The sequence below is a fragment of the Calypte anna genome, chromosome 2 (assembly GCF_003957555.1).
Source record: "Calypte anna isolate BGI_N300 chromosome 2, bCalAnn1_v1.p, whole genome shotgun sequence".
NCBI classification, from domain to species: Eukaryota; Metazoa; Chordata; class Aves; order Apodiformes; family Trochilidae; genus Calypte; species Calypte anna.
The window spans coordinates 38,962,862-38,981,802 of record NC_044245.1 but is presented as its reverse complement, the minus strand read 5'-3'; the positions used below and the strand labels follow the sequence as shown (position 1 = coordinate 38,981,802).

The 18,941-nt window shown below is 45.0% G+C and overlaps 1 protein-coding gene across 5 annotated transcripts in view; it reads left to right on the top strand.

Annotated features, from left to right (window-relative positions):
* Positions 1-504: 504 nt before the first annotated feature.
* THRB (thyroid hormone receptor beta) overlaps positions 505-18,941 on the top strand; it is a 173,991-nt gene continuing 155,554 nt past the window's right edge. The window contains exons 1-3 of one of the 5 annotated variants that reach the window (XM_030444969.1): positions 519-557; positions 1,045-1,208; positions 5,523-5,648. The gene's annotated coding sequence lies outside the window, so the exon portion shown is untranslated. Of the gene's footprint in view, positions 558-1,044; positions 1,209-5,522; positions 5,649-14,416; positions 14,613-15,588; positions 15,731-18,941 lie in introns of those variants that run through there. The other 4 variants (XM_030444972.1, XM_030444971.1, XM_030444974.1 and 1 more) reach the window with 4 other exon arrangements.

The window sequence follows — 18,941 nt, the reverse complement described above, 5'->3', positions numbered from 1 at the left end:
GGCGCCTGCGGACGCAACCGCGTCCTCCGCCTCTGCGCAGAGCCTCGCACGGGTGGCAGCGCGCGGACGGAGCGCACTCCCCCCCGGGCTGCCTCACCTCGCGGGCGCGCTGGCACAGACCCCGCCTGCCCTCCAGGAGGGACGCTGCGCGGCGGAGGGGGCTTCTTGCCGAAAGGGGCGGAAGGGAGCGGGGCTCCCCTCGTACCGGGCCCCGCCGCCGCCGGGAGCCGTGTGGCGCCGCGCCGTGCCAGGCCGCGCTGCCATGACAGCGCGCAGCACCGGGGCGGTCACCGTCCGCCGCGCCGCGCCTCACGGATCCGTTCGTCCCCTCCGCTCTCCGCGCCCGCGTCGCTCCCGCCGCCTCCCTCCCCACCGGGGAGACGGCCTCCCGCTTGTCACTTCTCCCCCCCCTCCCACCCCGGGCCCGGCCTGGCCCCCTGGTCCCCGCGTCCCGCCGCCGCCCCCCCGCGGGGTCAGCCGGGGACAGCGCCCGCCTCCCGCCGCAGGAAGCGCCGCAGCCGCCCCGGCGCCTCCCGCTCGGCGCTCGCCTGTGGCAGGTGAGATTCCCCGCGTCCCTCCCCGCTTCCCCGGTGGCCATCCGACACTCTCTCCCCGCCGTACCCCCCTCCGCGGTGCTGGGGCCGGGAGGAGTCCCCCCGGGCCGGTGGGGTCGGAGCGGCGGCCGGGAGGGGCAGAAAGCATTAGCGGGGGTTCTGCAGGCGGGCCGGGGCGGGGGGGGAGCCCGGGGCCGCTATCCTCTGCCGGCACTCGGCCGGGGCGGCTGCGAACCGGCGGGGGATGGAGGAGCCCCGGAGGTAGAGGCGCCGCCGGCTGCCCCAGCAGCTCAGGGCCCGTCCTGCCGCTGGGGCGGGGAGGCCCCGGTGTGCTGCCGTCCCGGGAATGCCGTTCCCTCCCCTTTCCAGACGTGCTTGGGATCCCGCCCTGACCCCGGGATTCCCCTCGCTGACCGCGGGTGCGAGTCGTGGGCTGGAGCTGCAAGGGCGAGCTCAATGCCCCTCCTCTCCCTGCCCCTCGGTTCACAAGGTGTATTTAGTCGTTACACGGGAAGAAAACAGGGTGCAGGAAGGGCTACGTCGGTTTTGCTGCTTCTGCAGACTTCATCCCTTATCACCACCCCTGGGAGCTGCAGAGACTTCGCAGAAGGGGCCGGGCTGCTTCCGAGGGGCTTCACACCGCTTCCCTGTGCGGTGCGTGTGGGAAGCTGAGCTCAGCTGGGATGGGTGGATGGGAGACGGCTGGGAAACGCCGGGGAGTTCAGGTCACAGATGGCAACGTCTGGGTAGGGTTATCGCTCCAGAGAGTAGTACACTGTAACCAGCAGACACATTGAGACAAGTTGTAAGAACCGTTCTGTGAAGGGAGTAACACTGTTAATTGTACTTGTGACTGTGAAGGATAGTTAACCAGTGTTTTTTCAAAAAGTAGGTGCTACTGGCCTCCTAGTCAAGTGAACTCAATACCTCGTGGAAAAACCCTAGAGCTGCATAGTGTGTTCTGTGGGATGCTTCTGAGGGAGAGATGTAAACAAACACAGAATACACAAAATGCAAGAAATAAATACAAGACAGGAATACGGAGTAACATCCCAACTCCCGCAGCAACAGGTGGCAGAGCTGAGAAGACATCTCTGTCAGGACACAGTCTTCATTAGGGGCGGGGCTTCCTCTCACCAAAACAGTGACAAAATACCACGAATGTCAAGGAAGGCAGGGTCAGCTCTTGCTTACCAAGGCTGTGATAAAGAGCTGGGATTCATTTATTATTAGATTAGAAAAATGCCTCTGGGCAAAAAAAAGAAATGGCCCTGTAACTTGTGCTCAAACCATATGACAAAAAAAGCAGTGTTCTGATTAGAAAATGGGGCTTTCCAGGGTCCAGATATTGCTGTATATTGTGAGGTAACCACTGCCTTCACAGCTCTGCTAGGTTGTGCAGCATGAAACTGTTTTGCCCTGGAGCTATCAGGAAGCACTGAGAAGCAGAAAGAGCCTCGATGAAAGGCAGCACTGCAGAACATATCTATAGCATAGTTAAATCACAGCTTTCTCACATGTTAAAGATTTTCTTTCCCCCCAGAAAATATATCTGAAAGAAAATACTGAAGGGGACTGAGGCACATAAAACCACTCACAAATGAAAGCAAAAAGAAACTGTAAGAAAAGGTTAGTAGGGTCTATCTATGCTAGAAAGATTTCCAAAAGGACTAAGACTTGGTTAAGAATTCAAAGCACAACATGTTGGACTGAAAGAGTTTTAGGTCTTGGTCTGTTTCATTGAATCAATAAACACAACATTAAAATACATAGCTTCTAACATAAACTTATACTGAGCAGTTGAGATAAAGCTTGAACAGGATAAATGAGAAGGCATTGCAAGTTAAAAAGGCTTGGGAAACGGTATCAGGTTTTATAAGGGAAATGAAGAAAGATGTACTGTCTCAGATTTGAAAAGGAAATCTCTTTTTAAACAAGGCCTTGTAGGAAGAAAGAAAAGGAAAAGGAAAAGGAAAAGGAAAGGAAAAGGAAAAGGAAAAGGAAAAGGAAAAGGAAAGGAAAAGGAAAAGGAAAAGGAAAAGGAAAAGGAAAAAGGAAGGGGGAAGGGGAAGGGGAAGGGGAAGGGGAAGGGGAAGGGGAAGGGGAAGGGGAAGGGGAAGGGGAAGGGGAAGGGGAAGGGAAGGGGAAGGGGAAAGGGAAGGGAAAGGGGGAGGGGAAGGGGAAGGAAAGAAGGAAGAAAGGAGGGAAGGAGGGAAGGAAGGAAGGAAGGAGGGAAGGAAGGAGGGAAGGAAGGAGGGAAGGAAGGAGGGAAGGAGGGAAGGAAGGAAGGATGGAAGGATGGAAGGAAGGAAGGAAGGAAGGAAGGAAGGAAGGAAGGAAGGAAGGAAGGAAGGAAGAAATGGAAATGTTTTGAGATAAAGGTCTGGGAAAAAAAAGTAAAATCCAAAGAAATGTCTTTGATAATGATAAGAATCTCTTATTAAAAAGAAGCTGAAGTGTCCCAGGTAAAATAAACATTTTCATCAGGTAATACTGGAGTTATCTGACCAGTTTAAAAGACTGAAACAGTTAACAGGTTAGTATATCACTCAGAAAGGTGCTGAGATGACAGAGATGGGATAAATTTCTTTTCATCAAATAAATTGTTCAGATCTGAAGATCAAACAACATAAGGCACAAAAAGAGAGAGAACTTGTAGAAAAGTTGTAGAAAAGCATTAGGAAAAGAGTGGGAAATAGAGGATGAGTAGGTAGCTGCACTCCTACAGACCCTCATGGAGAATTAATCTGGGAGAGATGCAAGACTTTGGTTGTGGGAACTGGGATTTAGTTTTGTTATGTGGATAGTAGATAAAACCAGAACCCCGAGTCCTGAGATCTTATCTTTTGCTTTTCTGGGGAAAAGAAGATGTACTTGAGAAACCTAAGAATTTTTTGAATGTGTTAAGGGCTGCTTTTCCAGAAAAGGGAAAACAAGTAATCAGAAGAGCAGCTGATATAGAACCATCTATCTGCCCCAGCTGGGAGATGTCAGAGGGAAGTCCAAGGAAGCTGAGCAGAAAAACTAAAACTCCCCTATGAGATGCTGCAAACCAAGGATACTTACAGGAGATACATAGTTTCTATACATCTAAAGAAAGACTAAAGATTGTTAGGCAGTTTCTTGGAAAGTATTACTAGCCAGATGGAGAAACTGTGCTAAGTGCTGAGAGGTTCAGCAGGTCTTGTACAGCAGCATTTATGCAGCTATGAGGTATGGTCTGTTACAGGATGCCCTTCGGACAAGGGAGCACCCTATGCCTCTCTCATACCAAGCTGAGCCTTCTAGGCCATGGCAAAACAGCACTTCATGTAAAGAAAGGTGGCAAATATTGGTTTCTTCACCCAAAGGAAATGTAGCACTTTTACTAGGAATCATACAAATAAAAAACCCACCACCACAACATGAATAAAAAGGAAAATGCAAGGAAAGCTTTTGAAGAAAGGCAAAAGTAGTGAAGTGGTGCAGTTACAAGAGTATATTAAAAGGAGTGACATAAATAAAATGAGAGAAAACCAATATATATGGAGTAAACTTCCTAACCTTTCCTGGTCAACACAGCAATTTAGCCACATTTCCAATCAGTCATAAATAACAGCAGCCATTCTAACAAAAGATATCCTTACAATAGGATACATCCTGACATGGACTTTACACTTAGTTCTAACTTTCTGAATACATACCAGTTGTTTTTTATGAAGTCTTTAATATTTCTGTAACAATTCTTCAATATGCATTACAAAAAGTGAAAGCATTAATAATATAATTTGTAATCATTTAATCTTCTGTACCCAACAGTTTAACAAAGTGTAAGGGACAACACATGAAACCTGAAGAATGTATGACACTCAAGCTGATAGAGGGCTAGGGATGTGCAGAATCTTCTAACATTGGCCTGGCAATTAAAACGAGTGACAGACGCTCTCTGTTAATCTCTCTCTCCTCCCTGATATAGAAAGGAGAGAGAATAAGGGAGAGAGACTTATGGGTTGGAAACTAAACTACACAACTTTAATGAAACAATAATGATAAATAGGAAAAATTACTAAATATATACAAATATATTTAGGAAAATGGAAACCACATTCCTCCCCCCTTTTCCCCCAATAAATCTCACATCAGCACCAACAGCCTGGGAAAGTCCAGGCTGGACTCCTGGAGTCGGCAGCAGTTGGGAACTGGAGGCAGGAACACACAGATATGGGCTGGCATGGATCAGGACCACAGGCAGACGAATGGAGAGAATCCTTCCAGGATGCTGGGTGAAGGAAGGGAAGCAGGAAAGGCAGGAAGGGCAGGCAGCTGGAAGCTGGAAGCGTGGCTTGGCCCTTGTGATGCCTCAAATTTATACTGAGTGTGACGTATATGGGATGGAATACTCTGTCTGGTCAATTCTGGCATCTATCTTGTCCGTTCCTCCCCAAAGGAGGGCTGCAGGTGGGACCTCTTTATTCCTTCAGAAGGGTAAAATTTTCCTCAGAGCTGAGCAGTGTCCTTGGCTCTGCACACCAGTCTCTAGCAGTAACTATAAACATCGAGTGTTATCAGTCCTAGAAGCAGACACTGTCTGGGAAACTTGCTGTTAATTTCAGCAAGTGCAACTACTTATAAGAGACTTAGCTGAAAGCAAAAGTACAAGACAGAAAATCACCTTTATCCTGGCCTAAACCAGGACAATGGGTTAGTAAACAAACAGTGGGAGGAGGAAAAGGATCCATACAAAGCTCTTAAATTAGCTAAAACATTGCAATTGTCTATCATGTAGAAGCTGTAATTGAAATGATTTATTTGGGGCTGTGATATTGAGTGCATCATGTAAATGGTATCATGAATTTGGTTATCTTTGTTTTATGAACTGAAGTTTTAGCTGAAGTTAATAAATGTCAAGAGGTTCAGTTTAGATGGTTTTGGAAAACAGCAGGATACAAAAGCCATGTGGTTGCTTCAGACAAATGTTTTTTCCTTCAGTTTTGTAGAGATGGGCACAAGAGAGACCCTTGACTTTCTTCTGGATGGCTAGGTCCTGGTGGTTACCCTTGATCAAGCTCATGGCAAAGTAAAAATTCAGGAAGTTTACCTGTCCTCCTGGTGAAGGTAAGGAGATTTTTATTAAGAGGTTTGACTTCTGAATGACAAGTGACTGTTCCAAGCATGAGTTGAGGGAACGTAAAACTTTCTGTTGAAATGAACTGATGAGATCCAACTTGTAAACTATCCAGCTGTAGATCAAATGGTAGAGAAAACTGAGTAACTCAAATAGATAGGAAGAAATTAGAGGGTTCTGTGTCTCAACATTATAATTAAAAGGGCATCAGAATGAAAACCATGGGAAATAACTTCCGGGACTTTGGCAAAACAATGTGGTGTAACACCATCTTTGTATTTTTATGAGTATAGCAGGTTAATAAAAGAGTAAAAGGGAACTGGATGTAAGTAAATTAAAAATAATAAAATAAATAACTATATAAAGTAGGGACCCTTTGCTATGAAGTTGCAGAACAAGTGTACATTTGAAATAGGAAACTCAAAATTACTTATTATATATGTCCATATTTTGTTCTCCTTTAGTCTGACTAGGGTATGTGGATTTTTGACTCCTTGACAGTGTTATTTTTGTATTTTTAATTACTGGTCTCCACAATAAGGATGCATGAATTATTTAGCATTTTGAGATAAGACAGGAGATGTACTTAGGATCTGAGATCTGAGCAGTCCTCTGGGATTTAGTTGGATGATCTCCTTAGATTCAGTCACTGCATAAGTCTAGAAATGTGCAGATGCTAAACATAATGCTGAAGTTTAATTATTGTTTACAGTTAATTAAAATGCTATTTTTGTTTGGTTTGCCTCCCTCTGGCATCTTCAAGTCCTAATTAATTCTTAACTGTGGGTGGTGGGATTAGGGCTGGCAGCAACAGACACCTCAGACAGCCCACCAGCACCTATGGCTGTATGTGCAGTAGTAGTATTGCAGAAGCAAAGATCGCATTCTTGAGAAGTTAGATAAAGGTGGCTATTGTTCTTGCTGCCAAGACTATTTTTATCACATTGTCAACATATTTGTTACTGTACAAACATGCAGGTGAGATACAGAACACATGAAACTCATAAAAAGGTCAAGATGTTGTATACATGTGAAATTAGAGTACTGAAGACAAGACATACAGACAAATGCTGAAGGGGAGTGAGTGTTCACTTGACAGATTAAGGAACTGGCTGGCACTGTTCCTTGCAGTGAGCTGTTTGGTGACATTTATGACACTGATAAAGAAAATCTGTGAGCAAATACCATTTACCATTAACTGATGTGCTTCAAGGAGTGGCTATTTGGAACATTTCTATAGAGGTGGTACTTCAGGTGCATTACCAGATTGTGATTGAGGGTTTAAGTTTGGTTTCATTGTGTTGTTTTGGTTTTGTTTGAGGTTTGTTTTTTTGTTGGTTTTTTTTTTTTTTCTATAATGTTGCAGTTGTTTCAGAGTACAGTGAGGTTTTTTGGCTTAAAAATGCTGCTGTAATTGGTTTCTAGGGCTTTCTTGATTTGACCTAATTGGACATTTGGAAATGTTGCCAAAGTATGGAGTAGGATTTTGCCAGTTTTCAGTCAATGATTAATAAAGCTCATTTGAAGGATCCATTAGAGTTCCAAAAAGATTTTGAACTGGAATTGTTATAAAACCAATGAATGCTATTTTATTAATGGGCATTTTCAATGGCTCTGTAATGAACAGTAAATGCACATTATTTCTAGAAAATCTCCTCCCTTGATATGTCAGGAATTCTATAGTCAGTGTGGAGAAGCATTTTCATTCTCTTTTGTAATGACGTTTTTGGCAAAATTCAAGTTACTGCTTTTAAAAAAACAGTACTCCATTAAAAAGTGGTGTCAACAGGTAAAATTCCTTCCTTTCCTCTTCACAGTGCTCAAAGTTTAAATGACAGGTTTCTAAAAAGTCTTTAGAACAAGTAACTGCTCTTGTTGTTTCTAGAGACCTAGTGAATCAAGAGAAATGAAGTTACATGTTTGGAGGGAGGCAGCATATGCCATCATCAGTTTGTAACCATCCCCAGGTCCTCCTCAAGTTCTTCTTTTCATAAAGATAATTTTAAAACAGCACACAAGTTGTTCAGCCTGTCTCTGTGCATTTCTAATTTGTTTATTGCCCTGCTACATGAATATAGATTTGGCAGATAGTTTTTCCTATAGTCAGAGAGCTGAACAGAGTTGATAAGTTAACAAGCAGGAGGTCCCTGCATGTTGGAATTAGTTATCTGTCTCATCCACTTCTTGTTTGTTCATGTTTTGCTCATTCAGATGTATCCTAAAGAAACAAGGTTGTCAGCTACTATGGTAGCACAAGTTTCTCATTTCCAGGAGTTCATAGCTGTGAGTCTGCATGCACCACACAGGACGTATAGGTGTTTCCCTAATACTTGTCATTTCATTTGGGTCATAATTAGCTTTTCAGTTTTCATGTTACTGAGTCTGGGCTGACCAGGTAACTATAAAAAAACTATAGCACTGCTGCGTGCTATGCTATGACTTGCTATACTTACTCTTGATAAGTAAAGTAAGAGCTATTTCTGAGGGTTTGTGCACACTGGGTGACACTGCCACTCTGCTGCAACATATTGATCCCAGGTAAGGTCAAGTGAAAAGTCAGAGTTTCAACTCAACTTGGTAGGCCCTACAGTCTTTTGAGCTGGCCTACAAAGCACCCTCTGGGATTCCTGGCAGATCAGGTTTTTTAGAGGAAGGCACTGCTTCATTTTTCAGATGCTGTTAGCATAAGTACCATAACATGAAGCCCATAATCTCACTCAGAAGATGCTTTCCTCTTTTCCTCAGTCAGGCACACTGTGTTTAAATTGGCATTTACTGAAATATTACTCTTGGAACTGTACCAGTGCTACACATTACACTGAGCAGGTGTATATTCTACACCACATGCTACACTTGGAGCAAAAAATGGTAACAAACATTCTAAAATGATGTAATTATAGTGTGATGCCATTGATAGAATTTCTGCCTGCCCCATGATAACATTTTTCTTCCATAACTTTGAAGAGAACTTAGCAACCAAAATGCTTTAGTGAAAACTCTGTGCATGTCTCTGAATTATTCCAGAAATCCAACTGTGATTGGATTCAGGATGAAGATGGTAGTGATCTAATTCACTCCAGGTTTTAGGCTTGCTAAAATAAAGCACAGCAAAATACTGCTAAAGCAAGAGGAGAATGAATGGAAAGATGATAGTGCATTATTTGACATGTTTTCACTAACTGCAATGAGTAGATGTCATCTTCTCCAAAGAAGAAACATCAGGCTTCTGTGTTCTTTTCTGAACTTAGCAGAAAGATGGAATCTCAGTTCCTAGTTTTTGCTATTTTTATGTTGGGGTTGGAGAGAGGTTGTTTACCAGCATCTTTATGTTTCTTGCTATGTTTTCCACATAATGCTCACTTAAGAACAAGAATAAGCTGAGCTGCACATTCCCTCAATTACACCCACTCACCTGGTAGTTGAGCTCCATATGGTCTTAGATTAGGAATGAGAGAACTTGAAAAGCTCTTGCTTCTGTCAGGCCTCCAAAATCAAGCCTCTCCCTGGTTGGTTTTCACTTTCCCTCAGAGTAACCCGTTTATAATTATTCCATCTGCCAGAGTCTGTCCAATCCCTCATCTTTTAACTGAAACCTCAATGGCTTAAGATGAGGAACCGGGTTTCAGTAGGACTTGTGGCCATCTTTCTTCTCTACTGCATTCACGCTTCCTTTGATTTTTCTTGGAAGAGATGTCCCTTATCCAACATTGAAAATGGACTGTGTGTAAAGCCTTTGGTGCTGTCTCACCCAAAGTAGAGATTTTTCTGCAGGTCAGTTAAATGCTATTTCTACTTGCCTGATGGGCTGTTCCTTACTGGTGAGCCCATCTCATCCTTGCTCCATCCCATTCATTATCAAGGGAGAGCTACAGCTCTGAGCTAATGAAGGCTATAATCTGTTATTCAGCTTTGCCATTAATATTACACTTATTAGTGCATTGTTTCTGCTATGTATTTTTGTGAAATTCAAATGAGGCCCATGATAATTTTTATGAGATCTGGGGCTGTTATTTGGATCATAAAAATTTTCATCACATGCGGCAGCATAATAGGACAAGAATGGCCTTGACTGTTTCTTCTTGAGCATAAGAAGTATGAACTACTGGTTTTGTTTACTCCAGGAGCCTATCTTGCCTTTGACTGACTCTGACAAGTAGAGGATGCTTGCAGAAAGGCTGGAAGGAATAAGACAAGTATCAGATTTCCTCACTTCTGGAATCCAGTGGTTATGGGAATTTCCTGAGCCAGAGATTTCACTGGATTGCATCATCATGTTTACTAGCCATTGATGGACTGATCCACCATAAATTTTCTGATACGTTTTGAACTTTCTTGAACCCTCCACATCATCCTTTGATGACAGTTCAAATAGCCTTTTTTGGTTAAACAGCTTTTGCAATAAAAAGGAAAATATGTGAAAATTCCTACTTAGTCTAGAAGCCTGCTTCAGTGTAGGAGGGCTAGAACTGTTTTCTCCAATGCTTTGTTGTTGCAGTTAAGAAACACAGATCTTAAAAATAATTTTTGTGATAGTGTAATCTTGCTGTTTTTCTTTCAGTTCAGATTTTTTTGCCTTTGTTCATTTGGTTTCGTGGACTGAGCTCTAATGCCCTGTGCTGTGTGTATCCCTGCCTAACTAGAAAAAAACCTCCCTGCTGTGTTTCTGCATGGAAGATCAAAAATTGATATGAACTGTGCATTGGAGGTTAGATTGTGCCCCTAGGTTTGTTTCTCTCTCTTTTGCTTTCCTTCTTGTTATTTATTTTTATTTCTCATTTGCCTTGATGTCCATTCAATTCTCTTCTGTTCTCACACATCCTCTGTGGTTCCCCTCGAATTGTGATGGCAGGATGGAATTGGATCTCTCTGTAAAAACAAAGTATTATTATGTTGGGTTATTTTTAGGCTCCCCAGAAATCTTGAAATAGACATATATTACACCATGTGGTAAAATGAAAATAGAAGAGGAAAAGAATTAAACAGTATATAGTATTTGTGGTTTAGTATAAATTTTTTTTCAGGAAATAGATGTTTGTCTCAGGCATAGACTAGAGGATATTGGCCAAATACCTTTAGTTAGCATCAAAATGTTTTGAAGTCTTTCATGGCATTTAGAGAAAATTGGCCCCAGCTATCATTAGTATAATTAATAATAAATTGAAAGTAATCTAAATTAATTGTTTTCATATACTACCCAGTTGTTTTGTTGTGTGTATAAGCACTGGTTATCTGTGGTTTAAATAGGGACCCTCACAGGATGCTTTCCAGCTTTGCTGGCTCACTATTGGCAGACTAAAAAATGAAAAGGGACATGTATGCTTCCTGATTTCCACATTCCTTGTAAGGTTTTAAAACAAAATGGTTTGGATTCTCTGTGTCTGCAGAAGATTAGGTTCTCATTTAATCAGCAAATCCAGAGTGATCTCTAACTACTAACACTTTGTGCTGCTTTACCATGACTGGTTTTGTCTTCAGTTGCCATTTTCCCATGCTCTTTCAGAGAACTGAGGAAATAAAAAGCCAGACAAATCACAAATAAAAAATCCTGCATGTTGCATAAGATCTTCCTTCAGAAAGTGATTAGAGCTGCTCTCTACACCAGATAATGTGTGCTAGGTGGTCAAGTGATTCAGCTGCTTTCTTAGCTTGTGGTCTAATTGCTTGTGGTATCTGCCTGCTGGTGTATAAACAAAATTGTGACCTATAGGGAAAAGAAATCAAAAGGACCAATAACAAGGAGATCTGACAGTTGATGGCAGATATAGGATGTCTGTTACAAGTAGAAAGCTCAGATGAACTAAAGTTCTCCACTGCCTGCCTGTCCCCAGAGTAGAAAAGCCAGAAAAAATACTTTGGAGTTAAATTAAACAGAGAGCAATAAGGATAAAAAGTTGAAATCCACCATGGTACCAAGTTACATCTGTGTTAAAATGCAAAAGAAAGAATACTGTTTCATTGACAAATGCTTTATGCCCCAAAAGATGTACAGATTCTCTGTACAGAATCTCAGAGCTGAATTGCATCCCATGCACTCTTGGTCCTGCTCTCAGTCATTGCTTTAGGTCAGTGTTAGGTTGCTTTTTTAATTGGAGGAAGTTTCTGACTCCTCTATTTCAGAACAAAATGTTGGTCTGTGTGTAACTGATGCAGTGAGAGCGTACGACTGTAGATGACCTGAACTTCTGTTCTCAGGGAGGAGAAGAATGTTGTCATTACTTTCCTGGCTGTACAAGCTATGTGCTCTGCTCCTCCCTCTCTCTTCAGTGCCTGCTCCAGGTCAGGCAGTACCGACAGTGCCAGGTTTCAGAGGCACGTCCTGTGGCTGTACTGAGCCCCCATCTCACAGTCTCTGTGAAGGAAAGGCATTTATGGGAATGCTTGGTAGACACGGCACATCCATGGTTTTAACCATGCAACAAGGCAAACCAAGCTCTCTCGAACTCCTGAAGGTAACATGACCTCTCTTTCTGCCAGCCAGGACTGGCATTTCAGGCACTGCTGGGGACCATAGTGAAAAAATCATAAAGGGCTTAGGGTCCTGGATTACCTAAATATGGGGCCCTCTGCTCCACTGGTGTCCACACCACACACTGGACCTGAGCAGCTGAGTTGCCCGAAGCCCAGCCCCTTGACTTGTTACCAAAATGCTGTTGAGTTCTCTTCCATTCTTTCCCCACGTCTGTCCTGCGACACACAGGGCACTTGCAGTCCATATGCAGTGTCACCTTCTGGCCCAGCAGGGGAAAGGCAAACTGTGTTCGTGGGAGGATTCAGGAGCGCCTGTCCTCATGTTAAAATGCAAAGTAGGTGGGTGGCTAGAGGTGCTGTGACATATCTCACCTGAATGATGCTTTGTCTGTTGCGGGATGCCAGCATCAGAATACACTGCCAAGCTGTACCCTTTCAGTTTCCACAAGTATTTGCTGTTCCCGTCAGTGAATGGCGTTAAGGATCAGTTTTGTGGGACAAGAGATGATGACACATTTTAGGGCTCCCATTCTCACCATCACATGACTTTGTGTCCCTGCATTTTAGTCATTTCAGAGCAGTGCATCACCACCCCATTGGCTCATGCTGTGCTCTGTGTTTAGCAGCACATATTTATGACATGGGGAGTGAAGAATGAAGTTTAACTCATGTCCTTAACTAACCCGTGAGGGATTAGCTGCCTACTGCATTCTTCTACAAAGTATTAATCACTTAAAATGATTTTCATTTTTTTGAAAGGTCTTTTGCCTCCTTAGTACATCAATACACAACTTGGTTTGAAACTGTAGCCTTTGAGGGGCTGCTGATACATTAGTAACGCTGTTGCTGTCATCGGCCTGACAAGGATATGTTGTCTTACTTTCTGGGTGAAGGAAAAACTACACGTCAATGGGCTACCGGCTCAGTTATCAAGGTTCCCTCTTGCTTCCCAAACCTGTCTTCCTGGATGTGGTAGAGTTAAAAAAATAATTACAAGTTTTTCAAAGGATCACCCACATACACATGGTATGAGAGCTCTTTTCTTTGTTGGTTTCATTTTATTTGTACATGACTCACTCTTGGCAAAATGAGTGAGCCTCATGAGCCTGTAAAAATTCTGTTTGGATTAAATGATTTGCATTAAATGATTTATAACTGCAAGAAGGGTTTAATATTACTGTAATTCCTTAAGGAAAAACAAACCGATCTTATTCTTTCAAGTAGCTATTGCTTTCCCGCCTGTTACTTCAGACGCCATCTTACTTGCTCAAGCTGATAGCTGTTAATGAGACTCTGGGTACTTTTCCTTCCTTGCTTTCCCTGCCTCATGAATTAGAGATGGAGTGTAGGTATGCACTGTCATCCTTTTCCTAGCACATCCTTCCAAGCATGAGTGAAGGCCTGGGAATATACAGCTTCCCAAAACTGCCTGCCTGGTCATGAGCAGGAAGCAGCATTCGTGATGGGCTGAGGCACAGCAATTGTGTTTCTGAGACTCAGTTTCCCCCATTTTTGCGGGCTGGAGGCTCACCAGCCTTCACTTTCCTGTTGGAACGGGTGTGCTGGTTACAGCCCATCTCATCCCTGCTGACTCCTGCAGGAACGGCTGCCTATAGGGTCCGTGGGCAGCCCTCATGCCCAGGACTAGGATGTCTCCCCAAACCCAGAGATGTAAGGGCAAGGGGTGATCCCCTACTGGACACCCCTACAGAGATGGGACCTCCAGCCGCCTGCACCCACCGGGGCTGCCTGCGCCCCAGTGATGGAGGGCTCCAGGTGTGGTGAGCCTGTCAAAGCCTAGCCGGGAAAGGCTCTCGGTAAATAACCGGGACAACCAGGCAGGATGCAGAAGGCGCGATCAAAAAACCCTTTAACTGTGTATGTGTACGTGTGTGTGTGCGCAGAGCCGCGGCTGGCCGAGGTGTGGGCTTTCAGAAGCCGAGGCGCGACCTCCACGCCCGCGACGAAGTTGCTAACGGAGGCCGCTGCCGTCAGCCTCTGGCCACAGGGGTGTCCGCCTCCTCGGACCATGCCCTCTCTCGGGCCGGTTCACGGCCGCATGTTGCTGCGTTACCGCCGCGGGATTTTAATTTCTGTGGTAGCTTTCTGCGCCGGGGGTCCTCCCGCAACCCCGGCGGCGACTCCCACCGCACCCCTTGAGGAGAAGGGGTGACCCGGCGGCGCCCCGGGACCCGCCCTGTCCGGGCACCGCCCGCCGTGCCTCAGCGTAGCCGGGGGATCCCGGCCGCCTGCGGGCGCCAGCCCCAGCGGCGCTACAAGTGGCCGCCGGGGGCGGTTTCGGCCCCGGCTTCGGCTCCGCCGCGGTTTCCCTCCGCCCCGCGCCCGCCTCCCGCCGACCCTCAGTCCGCGGCGCGGAGAAGCCGCGGGGCGCGTTGCGTAACGCTGCGCTGCGCTCCGCTCCGCCGCTCGGGGCGGTGAGGAGGCGCGGAGGGGCGGAGAGGCGAGGCTGTTCGCCGCGGCCGGAGGTGAGCAGCGGCAGCAGCGGCGGCGGCGGGGCGGGCGGGGCAGGAGGGGGGTGCGCAGCGCGGCGTGTGCGCGGCCCCGCGGGAGGCGGCGGCGCAGGCGGGGGGAATCCAGGTCACGTCCGCAGGCAGACGGCGGCTGGCGGGAGGGACGCGGCGAGAGGCACCGCGCCTCGCCCGGGCGGGCGGGCGGCGAGGGGCGCGGGGCAGGCGGGCCGCTCCGCTCCGCCGGTAAGTCGCTCGGGCTCCCGCTCGGCGGGGAGGGCAACTGCAGGCGTGGGCGGGCGCTCCGGCGGCGGGCAGGGGGTGCCGGCTCCGCAGGTTGGCGTCCCGGGGCGCCCCTGGGGCACGCCGGGCTTCTCCCCCGCAGCAGCCGCTGTGTCCCCGTCCCGGGGGGCTGCGGGGCGGGCGCGGGGGAGGCGAGCCGCCTTCGCCGGGCACTCGCTATATTTAGCCGTCACCGGCGACGGCGGCCCGCAAACGCTGCCGTAGAGAAGGATCCGGTGGCCCGTCGGGGCGCCGGCGGCCCGCCCGCAGCATCCGGGGGCGGCGAGGGGCGAGCGGTGGCCCGGCCCGGCCCGGCCCGGCGGGGAGGGCAGGGAGGGGAACCGCGGCACCCGGCGGTATTCATCACCGCGGGGGTCGGCGGTGCCGGGGAGGCGGAAGGGGAGCCCTCGGTGTGGCTGTCTGCCGGCGTGTTCTTATTTATTTATGTTTGCAGGAGAGGTGGTATTTCCCCGTTAAGAGTTTATCCATTGAAGTTTTATTTGACTTTCTAAAGCAAAAACAGCAACAGAAATCCGTGAAGTTTAGAAAGCCAATTGTGTTAATTGTTAACTAAATATAGAAGAGGAGGGCTTGAAAGCTGCTGGGGGTGGATTGATCAGGCAGCGTATGAGTAAAAAGGAAAAGGGAAAATAGTCAGCCTTAAGGAGCCATTTGCCGGTAGAAAAGATCGCACCTGCTCCGGTCAGCGTCAGGAGCCCGATAGATCCGTGGTCCGCAGAAACCTTGTTTGCACCCCTTGTGATCCAGGTGGTGGAAGGAGAAACCCAGGTTATAAATGCTGTGACAGATACCAGCTCTGACTCAGGAGGGCGAATGATACTTTCTTAAACAGTGTATGCGTTTTCCTTTTATTATTTTACACTTAACACTCAAGTCGTGCATTCAAAGTGAGCCATCTGCTTAGTTATAGTAATATATTTAGCTTTTAGTTACAGAACTTAGTCTGTTGTGAATATACATTTGCATAATTGATAGACTGTGGATCTTTTTATAAAATGATTTGTTTTCCTTTTACAGTTCAGTACTACTTGTGTATTGAGACAATTTACTAGATTTTCTGGTTCCTGTTTCCCCAGCTCTAACTTCTGAATAAACATTTGAGAAAAAACAAACAAACAAACAAACAAAAAAGCAGCACAAGCAGAGCAAAGGATTTGTTCTTTATAAAAACATTTGTAGTAAAAAGGTAATTTTCAGGAGATTTTGTCGTAATTGATGCAATTGCATTATTCATTAGTTAGCAGTATTGCCTTACAGTGAGAGGCTTGAGTTCGCTCCCTAACTTGGTAAGTAATATAGCTTCTTAAATTTATAGCTTTTTTTTAAAAGTGAAGAAGCTGGACTAAGTCACTGTGAAGTATAGCCCTTCATTTTTTTCATAGAACAGCTGTTTAAGGTATAATAACAACAACTGTTGAGTGAAACTGGGTATGCCTACTTCCTTTTTCACAAGATTTTTTAAATTTTTTTTTCCCTTTTCTACTAACTGGCTTAAAATCACTCTTTGCATTAGTCTTGGGACCCTTTAATTTGTCTCAGCCTGCCTTCAGTTTATTTGAATTGGTGACCTTTGGATGAGCTTCTGTTTTCCATTGTTACTTGCTAATGATGGAATAATCTGGTCCTGACGTACCAGTTGTGAAACCGAGGGTGCTGCTGTGGATGGTCCTGAGGAAATTTAAACTATAGCTCTGTGATGGAAGAGGAAGGATTTAGCTGTGGTTTGCATCAGCTTTTAAATGTGTGGACTCTGATGTTCAGAGCTGAAAGGGCTTGCACCGAAGTGTGTAGAGTCAATGGAAAATCTCCCATTGCTTTTTAGTGCTTTTAGATGAAGTCTTGTATGAAGTTGTGTTGAGCACATCATGGCTACTCCAAATTGTTCTGCGCTTTTGTAATTCTTTGCATATCTGAGTTGTTATGTAAAGTCAAATTTATTGTGCTGTCTCCTTCTCCTGTGTGGGAATGTTATTTTGCTGAGTTGAAAGTGTCAGTGGTGTTTTTATTCCCTCTTGTACTTTCAACAGCATTAATTTTATTATCTGATAATTTTCTGTTATGTGAGGACAACATGTGTGCTTTTTCCAAATTACCCCCAAAATGGGGGATTTCGAAAAAAGCTAATCAGCTTTTGCTAAGGGCTGCTTAACATGAAGGTCTCTTCAGAGACTTTTCAAAGAGTTTACAGTAGCAGGACATCTGAAGTTTTAAGGCATTCTTTCTCTGATGTGCATGTTGTACTTCCCTTGTTTAGTATATGGTTGATTGCTGTGTTGTGTTTTGTTTTTTTTTAAGGGTGAAGAGGAGAAAGTTGTTAGTGATAACAGATACTGGTGTTTCATAAAGAAGCTTGCAGAATAACACATACTTGTGGTAGGCATAGATCCTCCCCTGGCTTCCCTATTGCGGATGATGAGCAGGATTTTTCCTTTTGGCTAAGTGTAAAAAGCCAGCCAAGAGAAAAGTAGGGAGGAGAAGGGTTATTAAACTTAAATCATAGAAGTTTGTCAGAGTTTATTGTCTAGTGTAATCTTGAAATTTGATTCTATTTGGAAGGGAATCAAGGGATGAAACCTCAAAAAGCCACCTGATTTGAGGCAGGACATCCTCCAGCCAGAATCTCATTTGCTACCGGATGGGTGAGACCAGGAATTTTGGCTCCTTGGAAAAGGAGATTCTGGAGCTCGTTATCTCTCCACCATCATTTTCTGGTTTACTGATTTAGGGTTTACTTATTACTAAAAGTTGAAGAAGGCAAAAGAGGCATGCATATGGAGGAAACTCAGGTAAATAGCCTGTGATGAGGGAAGGCATGAGAAGGAAGGTAGTACAGTTTCTGTGAGCCCTTGTGTCTCAGATTTCTTTCTGGGGCTTGGGAAGTGCTAATTCTTCCAACAAAACTAATTTGTTCTTTAACAGAAGGTGGCTCTCATGGCAGAAGGGAGGGCAGGATGCAGGGTAGCAAGGCAGAGATGTGTTTGCCTTGTCCTTTGGCATGTTTGATTTCCAAAGCAGATGAGAATATGGCATCTGGAAGAAGGAGAAGGTATTGCTGGGGTATTGTCCACCTGCCTGCTAAGAATGAGGTACCACATCCATGCCACGGTTTTACAGAGAGTATGGTCAGGATCTAAAATGTGAATTTTCTGTCGGACAGGGTCAAAGAACTGATCAGGAAAGATTTTCTTAATATTTCCACAGCTTGTCTTTTTTCCCTCCTTTCCAGATTTCAGAAGTGTTGACATGTACAGACCCAGATTCTTTCCCACATGACCCTGTTCAAATAAATAAAGAAATTACTGATGTTCAGTAGTCATTCAGGTTTAGGATAGCAGAATTCTGAGTACTCTCCTTCTGTTTGCTCAACTGAAGTAAGGCCTCTGAATGGTTGAGGAAGCCTGTATTGGAAAATGCGGTTACGTTAGTCCATAAGTCTTCTTGGGTTCATTTAACCCATTAAAAAAAATTAGGAATAGTTCTCATGGCAGTGCTGCTTCTGATGCTTTCTGAACTTGTCATTGTGCAGTGGAGATATACTCTGTCTTCTCTGGGGTGAGCTAGGATTTTACATACTTTACAGGGATAACTAAACAAGTAATTCATGTATTACAAGAACCTTTGTTATGCAAATGAAGGGCTGACTATAAATAAACTTAATTTTTTGTGTAAAGAATAAGGAGTTGTGTTTCTTCAATTCACTGTTATTTTATCAATTGTATGTGGTCCAAGAGGATATTTTGAATAAAGTAATTGAATCTTCCAAAAGGTGTTTCTCTCATTTCATTCACAACATGTGAGTGAGATAATTTCCATTACTCACTGCCTCTACTTTACTTTAAAGAAGGTTATGGTAGGGGTATACAGCAAGTAAAAAGATTGTTTGGAAAAGTTTGTTCTGTTGCTAGCCTATTCAGCTTATGGTCACACTGCCAAAGTGCATGTAGCAGCCTGCAACTGGACAGGATGAAATTGTAAGCAAATAATTATATTTTTTTTATTTTTTTATAAGAAAATTGAGTATTCAACTCTGAATGCTTTTGATCA